Source organism: Morone saxatilis, unplaced genomic scaffold (assembly GCF_004916995.1).
Source record: "Morone saxatilis isolate NCDOM2014 unplaced genomic scaffold, NCSU_SB_2.0 Contig8, whole genome shotgun sequence".
Lineage (NCBI taxonomy): Eukaryota > Metazoa > Chordata > Actinopteri > Moronidae > Morone > Morone saxatilis.
The window spans coordinates 17,393,309-17,405,946 of record NW_023340257.1 but is presented as its reverse complement, the minus strand read 5'-3'; the positions used below and the strand labels follow the sequence as shown (position 1 = coordinate 17,405,946).

Below are 12,638 nucleotides of genomic sequence, written 5' to 3'. Positions count from 1 at the left end.
TTTCTTGGTCTGGTCATAACAACACCAGGAGTAAAAATCATAGTATTAAAATTATAGTCGAAGACTCTTGATGAGCTCTAATTTTTTAAAATTGAACTGCCAAGGCTCACCTTAACATTACATTCATTTGGCTAGTGCTTTTGTATGTAGTGAATTACAACAAGTGAAATAAAAGGCATTGGAAACATGCTGGATATGACTGGAAGCACCCCTCCCAAACTAAAAGTGTTCACTGCTATAATACTAATGCTTAGAGTTGTTTTCTTCTATAAGAAATGACACGTAACTAAGTGGTAGCTGTTTCCAGGTGTAGTCTGAAAATGTGGGTTTTCAACATAGAAGCAGAGCCTTGATCCATATAAGTGAACACAGAGACCTCCAAGCAACACTGTAACTAAAAGGCTGCAGGTAATAATAATAGGTTAACTATACACTCAGAAATCTGAGCATTTAATAAACATCTTATAACCCCCATTTGTTCCAGTTAAAAAACATTCAATCCAATATGCTTACCATCTTGTGGCTGTCAGCTTGACAGCCAGTTCAGCATTGCTGCCCCTGACTGCATTCTGCAGATGAATGGCACACCATTGTTGGGACAATAATGTGATTTGTTGAAAAGGAAAAAAAATAATCCTTGTTAATGCCACTCAGACAGAATGGTGCAATGTAGCTGCAACCTTGTCTGTTTGTAGCAGTGTCTTACTGGAGAATGCAACTTATACTGTATGCTTCCAGCTAAACCAGAGTGCAACATAAAGACCGAGTATGTGTTATGGATACAGTCGGTTACCTAACAATGCAGAGAAAAGGGCTTGGACTGTGCATAGAAAGAACTCAGTTTCTCTTTTAAAAACCCCATGAAAATAGATAATGAGTATGCTAAAACACTTTGCATGTGAATCTACAGTAGGCCAGGCTGTGTACGTGGGCGGAACATTGACATTTCTGATAACATAGGTTACTCTGGGGTTTGATCCAACTACGTGACCCTGCCTAGAGAGTACTGAAAAAATAACACACACACATATGCACACATGCAGTCTGAAGCCCACAGACATAGGCATGCATACATATGAAACAAGGTGGGAGTGAACACATCTCAGCAGAATGCCCTTGGTAACTAACTGTTGGTAAATATTCATAAGGACAATCTCTAGACTCAATGCAGCTAGCTGAAAAATGTGTAAATGTGTGAGAAAAAGGGAAAAAGATACAGGGAGATACTGATTATTGGAGAGCGTGTTAGAGAAAGAGAACAGATGCTAAACAAAGAGGCAGAAGGATAATCGTGGAAAAAACAGAAACATTGGTTGTACTGTTGCTTTGGTTTAGACACAGTTAAAACTGAAATGCTTTTGTCTAAAAGATGCACATACTTTTTGAAACTAATTGGCAATTTAGTAGTTTACAAATGCATAAACAAAACCAAACTGCACTTTGTTTATGTGGAGATGAATAGCTGATGAGGGATGCATGAACAAAACTATCAGAGAACATAATGCAACATAACTTGATCTCTGACTTTCTGAGCTTATACAGTAGGGCTGAATTTGAAGACCAGACAATAATAACATGTTGAAACAGATTCCAAATTGTACATGGCCCATGTCTACAGGTTGTACTTTAGAATGTGTGACTGGGAATATCAAACTGTTACTTTTGCTGCAGTGGAAAAAACTGTGGGAAAATTCACCTGCAGCGACCCACAGGCAATATGAAATCACAATTTTCTGTTTGATTGGACAAACAAATGCCTTGTGAAATAATACTGCCTGTGGTGAATGTGAGTCCTCAACACACATTGTACATATTTATAAGGCCCTATTTTTTCGCCAGATGAAGTGCATGATATTTAATGATTCATAACTCATTTCTCATTTCTTATTTCAAAATTCAAAGTCAGAATGGATTTCCCTGAAGGCGCACACACACTTCAGCAGCTGGTTATGGGCGAACAATTCACAGAGCAGATCAACCCAGAAGGTGAGCTGTGGGGAAATCCTGTTGGGCAGAGCAGATCATGTCCACTCAGTGCACCACACAGACTGTAATCCTCTGTTTGGCTTCCATGTGTTCTTTTGCAGGGGTGATAATAAAGCTACCTTCAGCTCAGCCTTCTGAGAAAGACACTGCTTTACTGTTTCTGTTAGAAAATAAGATACTGACCTTCTGAAACTCTGTCCTGCTGTCAGGGTTTGGATATTCTGAGAGTTGGATAGTGTACCTTTTTTTAAGTGGGGATGATTCTCATTTTCTTTCTCTATTGATCTCTAGCAATGTACGTGCTGTACAGTACGCCTGCTACCCAATACAAAGAGATCCTCTGAGCTCAGTAATATCACTGATCGAAGGAGGACTCAAAGCTGCCGGACATTTCCTCAGCAGCGTTTGGTATTTAAATTGAGACGACTGTTAATGTTTTGCTTTTACTTACATTTTGCTTTGTCGATATATGTCACACAATACTTTAACAGGCTTTTCTTTCTGACACATGACAGGCCAAACGGATCAGCCCCCTGCGTCTGTATCAGATTACAACTTTGGCCTTCTTAAAAAAATAATAATCACGACACCTATCTCCTCCTTTAGCTAAAAATAAGTCTGTTTCTAAGAGGTGCTGGCCAGCTTAATAGACTAATTAACTCAAATCCCAGGAGGACTGTAACAGCCAAATGAAATTAAAAAAACAGCTCACACAACACATTAGAGACAGTGACTTAGTATTTTTGTTGGTGCGCAATAGTCTGCATGAATATCCTTTTTTTAATCTCTCTCTTTTTCTACATGTACAAACATGCAAATCTCTGTCACACATACTCCCCCAACGCAATGATTTTTCACTTTTCACGCCCTTTTCCCCTTTCCTTTTGAGACAGTAATCCCCAGCTGTAGCACTAATAGCATTAGCAGAGCATATCCAATCCCCTTAGTACCCCGACAGGGAGCACAGAGCTCAGACTTACACTGAGACGGGACTACACTACCCATACTGCCTTAGGAAATCCATGCACATTACTCAGCTAATTATTGATTGAAGTAAACTAAAGCAATGATTAAATAAAGAGTAGAAAGGCGTGCAGTATATCATCAATATTATCACAGAGACACTGAGACACAGTAACAGCCGAGTGCTTTTTTGGGTGGGTTGGCTGGAGGAGATTACTGTGAGAAAAAGACAGCAAAAGACAGGATGAAGAGGGTTATCTAGAGAATGAGGTAAATCCAAAACACTGTTTAACCTATTTTATCAGTCAGCTGTGTAAAAGTGTGTGTCAGGGAGAGATTTGTAGGCAGAATGAAACATCATGAAAACTGGTATGAGCGAATAATAGAAATATATCAGATAATTACCCCTAAAGTGCTGGTAGTAACAGCGTGATCACTGCATTGATTTCTTATTGATAGGCTTACAGCCTTCTACCTAAGCTAATTAGTGCTGCATAAAAGCTAATTTAGTGTGAATTGTTAATGTTAGTATAGATATGTAAGGTGCAGCTATAGGAGTGTGTCGCTGCTTCAATAGCCAGCTAGATGCTCAAGTGACGAAGAACCAAACGTGAAAGAAACACTCGGCAACGCTGGCTGATTGACTGGAATATTCTTTATTTTACCAACTTGGTTTCTTATTTGCTTATTTGTAACTTGAACCATGACATGTTTCTTGCAAATCACTCTGTGGTACTTCGAGCGTGCATGTGTACGCATGGCCGAGCAAATTATGAAAAAATGATGACAAACATATTCAGGAGCAAGCATGTTCATGTGTCTTGGATGAGTAAACAACGTGAAACAATGTTAACATAATATTTCAGATTGGAATTCACAACAGCCTCCTGGTGTGTTAGGAATTTGCTGCATTGTTCCTGAATTATTCATTTACACACAGAGCAGACAAACATTTATGTAAATGTGTTTGTGTCTGCATACATGCATGTTGTCTGTTTCTATATATAGACAGAGGGATAAGGACAGGACAAGAACATAAGGATATATGTGCAGTTGTCCCTGAATGGTCCATTAGCCCCACAGTGCAGACAAACCTTGTTCCCAAACACAGCCTTCTAAGGCAGAGCAACACCGAGCCAACCAGCAGAGGTTTTGTCTTCCTTCCTCCCAGCCCCCTGTAAGCCAGATCTGCCAACCAAAACGCTTCTTGACTCCATTTCCATCTCTGAGCCATTACCCATTGCTCATAGTGACTCACTGACTTGAAAACAGGCTGCAGTCTGCCACAGCATCAGCTTAACAGTAATCATTCTACTAGGCAGAGTCAATATTGTTTTTGTTTTTTTCGTTTTTCTGAGAAAATTATGTAGACACAGGGAAGGAAGAAAGAAGCTACAGAGAAGGGGAAGGGGAAAGGAAGGAAGACAAACAGTTGTGTGTCAAGCCTAAGAATGAGCTGTAACCTAATGAGTCTAGATGAAAGCTGACTGTCTGAGTTAACTCAATTCTTTGCTCTGCTAGTCACAGTTCTTAGCTTAATGATGTTTGCTCCAGACTACTGATGCCACAGCCGATGTTGGACTGCCTTTTTTTGGTCATATGTTTTTTTCCTGTGCACGACGACCCTCTTTGCCGCTTGCATGTGTAGAGTGTTGAACTTGGCTCAGGCCACACACGGGTTGACATCACCCACAGTGCGCTGCAGACATCCGTTTAAGACGTGTTTACAGTGCTTAAACCACCGGCATGCCTCTATCCCCTGCTCGTATAAACACAGAACGTAGCTGACCATGTGCACACTTGTATGTGTACGTGGTGTTTACACAGAGCAGATAAAGAAATGTAGCCAGAGAGGGAGGTAAGGCTGCAATCTGTGGGCTTGTGGTTAAATACAGAACAGGACTGAAGCAACATGAGGGCGATGATGTTCCTGGGAGGTCTTTGTAAAGGGTATCAGAGAGTTTTGAAGGGCAAGGTGTAGTGTACACAGAGGTGAGGAAGAGGCATGATTCTTGCTCAAGAATGCTGTAAAGCTGTTTGTAGAGTCAGCAGGCCAATGAAAAGGCTTAGGTGTTGGAGCTCTGCCAAAGCAGAGGTGGGAAAAATGAAGAAAAGAAAGAAAACGGGGGGGAATGGGACTAAAAAGAAGAATGGGATCCATGAAGAGACACATTGTCCACTGAGGAGAGTTTTACACTCTGTACGAATGCAGTGTCAGGTTAATGCAATCTGGGAAGCTCTCTTTAGGATTGTATTAAAGCCCTTCCTGTCCTACTGCACCATTTCTACCCTTTCCCTCTCCACTGCAGAACGCATTAGTCCTCTTTGCTTCATGCTATCTATGAGCAGCACATCTGTTTTGCGTATCACTGTCTATCCAAGCCAGGTGTTTGTCCAGTATGTGTGTCCCTCTATAGAGCCAAAGTGGAATAACATATACATTGCACAAATATTCCCCCTCCCAGTCAGAGGGAGTGAAATAAATGAGGCCAGTAACACTGTGATAGTAAGACAGTGTCTAAACACACTCCAATAAGATACCATACACACACCAATAAAAACAAAAGGGTCAAATAAGAATTATTTCTCAGCTTCTCAACCTTTGTGTCAAGATCACTTCAAAACAACTCAGCTGATATTTAAAGGTTTATGGTTTTAGATGGAAGCCAGGCTCAGGTGGGCTGTTTCCTACCCAGGTATATATGGAAAAGATGTCATAGGGGTTAATTTAGGAGTCAGAAAGGAGGTGGTGGTAATGTAGGCTAATCATGATGGAAATGTGAGGCTGTTGATGGATAAAAGCTAATGTGACAGCAGATGCATGAGAAGGGATAAGACCAAGTTGTAGGAAGTGGTCCAAGAACTATAGTGTTGTAGTGGAGGCAACACAGACAATCTATATTAAAACAAGCGATAAGAAGATAGGAATCTGCTATGCTAGCACCCCTGTGAGGCTTTATTTAGGCACAGCTGTGAGCTAATTGCTAATGTTGCCACAGTGATGTTGCTAGGCATGCATCCTGTGTCTCTGTTGCATTAAAACACAAAGGCCACAGTACACTCACTATCAACGCACCATATTCTAACCTGATAATGCTTTCCCTGATTGGATGATGAAAAGTTAAGGGATCACCAAAGTTAAAACTATTCATCCTGAGGGGGATTTCACCAAATGTTATGGCAAGCCATCCTGCAGTTGTTAATAAAAGAAAACATAAGGACTGCGGCACAGATAAAGTAGAGAATCTACGTAGGTTCATTTGAAATTCATCTTCACCTGAGACAAAATCCCATTTAGATCTGCTTCTCCTTGACCACATACCCATGCAGCCTCCTCTTCATGGCGCAACATAACTCAAGGACAGTGAGTCAGCCAGTCAATATGGGCCTAATCTAATCCGTGGTACTGAAACCTGAGCCGCCATGAGACAAGCAGAAAGCTGTGATGTCACAGGGCGAGACCTTCGCCCCGTCTACCTGCTGAGAGAGGCGATGAGAGAGGGAGTAGGCAGTGGAAACGGGGAGATGGGAGAAGGGAGAGACTGCTTCCCTCGTTCTAACACTGACATTTTTCTTTTTTTCTTTGTCTGTGCGCAGCAGAGCACGAAGTTGAGACATTAGTATCATGCCACTCATAATCGCCACCTGGGGAGGATATGGGAAAAGAGGGCAGAGCCACTGACCAATGAGGAAGAAGGGAGACAGCAGAGATGGAGAAAAGAGGATGGGGAAACATTGGATCAGGTGCTTGGATGGACATGAAGGCCACCACCACATGCACAACCACAAACACATATGCATGAATATATTACAAACTGTATTTGGCTTCTCGCAGTCTTTTTGTTACAGATCTCTCCATATGAGAAAACAAACAGGATAACGCTTCTCGAACCACAGAACAAACATTTAAATTCTTAGTGGCTCTGTTTCTCTAGTCCTGTGTGCACCTCCAAAAATGATCTCTCCTCATTTCCGCTCTTTATTTTCCTTAAACCAAGCAGACTGAGACGAATTCCTGTGGGTGTGTTATTTAGGAGAACTGTTGACCGCTTTGGCAATGGCTGGCAAAGTGAGTCCTGTCCTCCGGTGCCAACACATACAAGCCACGAAGTGAAAGACCCCACAGAGAAAATTCATTCTCCACCTCTGACATTGAGACTTGATATAGAGAGATATTTATAATTTGAGCTCTCAGGGGTTATTTGGATATGTGTTTCTCCACTCAGCTAACTCTACCTTTGTGTCACATCTTAGTCCATTATCTCACTTTTGTATCCCACCAAATTTACAGTCAAAAACACCCAAATTCGGTCACTCTTCGGTGCATTGTTTTTTTCTCCAAGCGCCTATTGCAAACTCTCTTTTTTTGAGAGTGGAGACAGATTTCGGTGACGTCCTCCGTGGCGCTATGCGATTTCCCAATCCCCTGACATCGTGTGACACCAATTAGGAGGCTGTGGATATGACAAGCCATTGGTCCAAACACTGTAACTGACAAAAAAACCTCTCTAGCTGTGTTTCTTGTCTGATATTATAGTGAAAAGTGAGGGAGCAAAACGAAGACAAGTCAAGAATATTACAATGATGAGGACGAGAGGGGAGGGAAGAACCCTCACAGGAAGGGAAAGAAAAATAGGGAATAAAAATGAGAAAGTCGGGGGGGTTGAGTTGAAGGGAGTGAAGAACGGCTGATGTCAGTTTTGCAAAGGGAAGTTTTCTGTCGTCAGCCCACACTTGACTGTCAGAGCTGCCGATTCAGGCCTCACAGAAAATGAATGACAAGGGAGCTGATGTGCTGTACTACTTGGAATACTGAGATTTAAAAGGTACCCCCCCTTGCTGTTTAGTGCGATGTACAGTATTTTACAATCACCACAGAGGCTTACAAGACACGCATTGTCTCTACTAACCTTGCTAAACCATTACAATGTGTTTTACATAATATAACCTGTTTTCACGGCTCCCAGGTTCCCCCACAGCAGCGGCATGATGTCATCAAGTCAAGACACAGAACAGGAGGGCCATTATTTTCTGCGCGGTGCGGTAATGTTCACATCTGTAAAACCTGGTGATGCCAGTAATGAAACAAGAGAATACTTTGAAAAGGCCCTGAGGTGTGCAAGTGCGTGTGTGTGTGTGTGTGTGTGTGTGTGTGTTCGCGTGTGTGCGTGCACTTGGGAAACGACTCCTGCAGAAGAAAACGTACAACTGCCACCTGTCAAAATGAATGATAGCAATTCACATGAACTGAGTATGACAAGGATGCAAACAGGCAAATAACACACAGATGCTGCTGTTCAGCACGCACCCCTGTGTGTCACACAGCTGCCAGTTTAATGCAGGAAACAAGTTTCATAGCTTGTGAAGAATTCCCACTCAAGCTACCGTTTAGGAAAATTAAAAGCAGGCAGCTGCTTACTGCATTTCTGACTATATGAAAAAGTATGCACAGACTAATCATACTAAAACCGGCTTTAGGCAAAGAACACCGTACGAGCTTCACACACAAATGCAAAGCATGTGGATACAGCTACGGCTTAACATTAGTTGTGCTTGACTGACCCTGAGAGCTGGCTATCAGAGGCTGGAGGGAAAACATGGCAGGGTTAGATATTAGCCCCTTGCTGAGGCCAGGAAGTCTTAGCTCTGCAACGTGTCCAGTGACTAGCGTAGCGATTAGCTGACGGTTAGCTGACCTGACGGTGGTTTTGAATTTATACGTCCCAGTAGACACCAGAGGCAATCATATCAGTAACGCTGAGAAAGCCTGACACAGCATACACCACCAGCGTGTGTAAAACAAGCCTCTAGAGCTTCCGTGACTGAAAATGAAATAGATCCACGGTGCGGCAAAGAATACAGAAATGACATGTCGGAGGCACAGGGTTCAAACTGAAAGGGGGGTGCAGGTCCTAGACCACCTATAAGACTTAACACAGTAGAACATGGGGGCTTGTGGCTATTTAATTACATTTCTGTCAAAATGAACACCCTGGCCTGACTTGGTTTGACCTTGTCAGCTTACTTGTCACAAGGTGACAGTTTTCATCAGGCCTTCAAAGTAGAATTTTTTGTAGAATTGTAGAAATGTAGAATATTTTAGAAATAATTCTAGTCATTATCTCTCATGATGATAGGGGTACAAATAATCTGAAATGCTTTAATTTGTGATTCTTATGAATGACAATTTGTGTTTTTTTAATGGATTAATAAAGGAATATCCTAAAAATTTTACTTTATGCTGAAGTCTGACAATGACTTCCCTTGTTAGGGTCAAGTTCTGTTTTCAGGAGAAAGAGGAATGGGAACCTAATTTGACAGCGTCTCTGATACAGATAAAGCAGCATGAGCCTAAGTGGCTCTCTCACTGAAGTGAAACTGTAAATTGGCCATAACAGCAATCGCTAGCTGTATATTTTTACAGCTAATGATCATGTTTCACTGGGCCAGAATGACCGAGCACATATGTAAGAGGAAAACAGTTTGGGAGGGCTTTTAAGGACATTTTAAAACCAGTTTGCATAACCGGTCCTGGCTGAGACCCCAACAAAGGGACATGAGCAGGTGAAGCCCTCAATCTCACCCCTGTCTGAGCATGCCAGTTTGACTGCTGCTCACACAAACACTGGATGAATTATTGAAACACCCTCTGAGTCAAGCCTGCGAGAACATATTGGAGTGTAAAGTTTGAAAGAAAATAAAGAAGACAGGTTTGAAAAAAGAGTGAGAGATGAGGTTCAAATGATGATGAAAGAAGATAGGAGACTATGAGGGGACAGAAGCACTAAGAACACAAAAGAGCAGAGGACATAGGTCACGTAGAGAGCACAGGGAGCGCAGATAACTGGAGGACTTCATGCTGCACTTACAACTTTTGGACGCAACCCAACAGCCTTAGCATGATGCGGTAAACAGATGCTATGTCTCCATTAAATCTCTCACTTTGTCCATCTCATGTGATACACGCTACAGCACTCATAAGCCCACACTCTACATTCAGTTTTGATCCGATTAACTCAGTGTCAAATGTGAGCCATGTTGATAATTAGTGCAGAGTTGTAGTGATAAAGCTCTAAGTGTGTCACCTTCCAGAACTGGGACAGTTAAAGCTACAGGGGCTAATGGGAACACTCACTCACAATGGACCAGCATGAGACACACACACTCACTCACACCTCACTCACATGTGTTAACATGACAATCTACTTAAAATAGTACCCATATACTGTTGTCAGGCCAAGTAATCTTTCCATATTTTATCAGCATATTTTTGATTTTGGTGTTTCTTTTAGGTCACTCTGCTCTCTTTCTCTCTCTCTCTCTCTCTCTCTCTCTCTCTATTTGTGTGTGTGTGTGTGTGTGTGGGTCAGGGTACATTTGGGACAAATTGCCCATCTAAGGGAGAGAGGGAGGAATGAGCAGAAGTGAGACTAACAGATAAAGTCCATCACCTTTTCATTTTTTCATTTCCCACACAGACACGCCAACATCTGCACACACACACACGCACAATCACCAGTTATGAGGGCACTGTGACATACTGATTGGCACAGCTCCGCCCTCTGCTAACTGGTCCATCGCAAACTCTCTTCGCTCTCTCACTGTTGCTTATTCTGTGTCCTTTTTCCAACTTTATTTCTATTTAACTGATAATAAATTAAAACTTGCTCTCATGTGTTGTCCCCAATTAATCCATCTGATTGATTCACAACTTTCATACATTATTTTAATTATTGTTAAGTTAATTTTACCACTTTTTATTGTTTTTTAATCTCTTGTTATTTATCTAGTTTTTGTTGTTGCCACATAATTCCATTAGTGCAATTTTCCAAAACATAATGCAAGACACTTTTTTACACACAGCTTTAGCCCACCATCTGAGCTTTGGGATAATACTGCCCTCTGCTGGACTAAATTTGTATCACATGTATGCTATTATTTATATACAACTTCCATCAACTTAAACATAGTTTCATTTTCTGGTCTTATTTTGTATATATTTTTAATAATGATCACACTATAGAAATACATTTATTGGCTCCTTTTATACCCCTCACACTACTCCACCAACATGCACATAGTGGGCTAGAGTTTTCAGCAACTGCATTCAAATTTAAACTAAATGACACATTTGTAACGTAGTTTGGTGCAGTGCTACAGGGAGTGTTTGTGAGATGATTACAAAAAGAGAAAAGCAGAAAAAAAAACCTTTCTGCTGCACAGGTTTTACTCTTGTATTTGCTTTTTGGCTAAATTTACTTCTTCAGGGCTGAAATCATTTAAATAAAATGCAAAAATGCTGAAGGACACAAGTGAGAGACTGGGGGTCACAAGTAAACATCACTGCAGTTAGGTGTCACACTGGTTTAGTGTACTGTATGGCAGTTGTAGCTTGTAGTTCTTAAGAATGGTTCACCCACGCACATACATACACGCCTTATGGCCTGTTTTAAGTTAATCCACTTGCTGAAGTCACGCCCTATTTCTCTGAAATAGAGATATGAAGAAATATGGCACCAGTGGGTGTTAGAGGGGATGATGTATTGGCCAGTATCCAGTCTCCATCTGCAGGGCTAGAAATTATTGAAGGTCATACTGCTGGAAGACTATAAAAAATAAAAGAAAAAAACATTGTTTGGTGATTGTGAGGCCAGGGGTTCAAATCCTGAGTGTTTTTCCTTTCCTTGGGCTCTTTGTGTTTTTCTCTTCCACCTCCAACATGATTACTGAGTACTGTTTCACTGTAAGTCACTCTTGATCATTTTCAACTGCCAAATACTGTAAATGTGCATACAGTCATATTTGACCTATAATCCTATAAAATATGACTACTTTTACTGTCAAGGCCAAACAAGAGCCAGTCACATGGACTAAAGTTGAGAAACCGCCAGAAGTCTCCGCTCGATGTGCACCGGTTGGTCAACCTGACAACAATCAGTAATGAAGAATGGTCATGTGTTAAACGTCAACAACCTTTTAGCAGCACTTGCTACTGTGTTTACTGTGGTCTGCCACCAGGGAGCACTGTCATTATGTAAAATGGCAAAAAAAAAACCAATCACTTTTATTGTACTATATTAACAAATATTAAGGGATTATTGGATATATGGTTAGATTTTCTTGATTCAGGTTTGTGATTTATAAATTGTATCAACCAAAGAATACTATTGCATAAGCTAACAGTATTATGTCAGTTAGTAATAAAAATAACTTGTGTCACTGCCCCACTGTTGGCCCCCACCAGAAGAGTCTTACCCTTCTACAGCACAGGAATGCTGAAAGATTACTCTTGATCCCATAATAATATATCCAAACAAACCACTGTCAGTCCCAGGCTGGGTTTCCTCAGGACATGCCCATTCTATTATATCTAGCTTACTTCCCTGCAGAGTAAGGTAAAAAAAAAAAAAAAAACCTACCCTCACTTTGTCTCACATGTCTCTCAGCAGTAGATCATGTGCTTTCTAAAGGCTGACCAACATTGTAAGCTTTGTTGCCAAAATATACTGTAGGCTCCCTATCAGAATCAACATCAAGATTGAGGTGTGTTATGCAACCACAGGACAGGCGCTTGACACCATAGATTGAAAATTCAAAAGTCAACACTGTGGTATTGTTTTGTTATCGGCATATGTTCCAAAGCAAAGTGAATGAATTATTGATGTAGTTCACATTTTCTGATTATCAGA

At 41.2% G+C, this 12,638-nt stretch overlaps 1 protein-coding gene across 1 annotated transcript in view; it reads left to right on the top strand.

Annotated features, from left to right (window-relative positions):
• Window positions 1-12,638, top strand: part of LOC118342043 (succinate receptor 1-like) — a 41,767-nt gene that overhangs the window by 24,323 nt on the left and 4,806 nt on the right. The window lies entirely within an intron of this gene.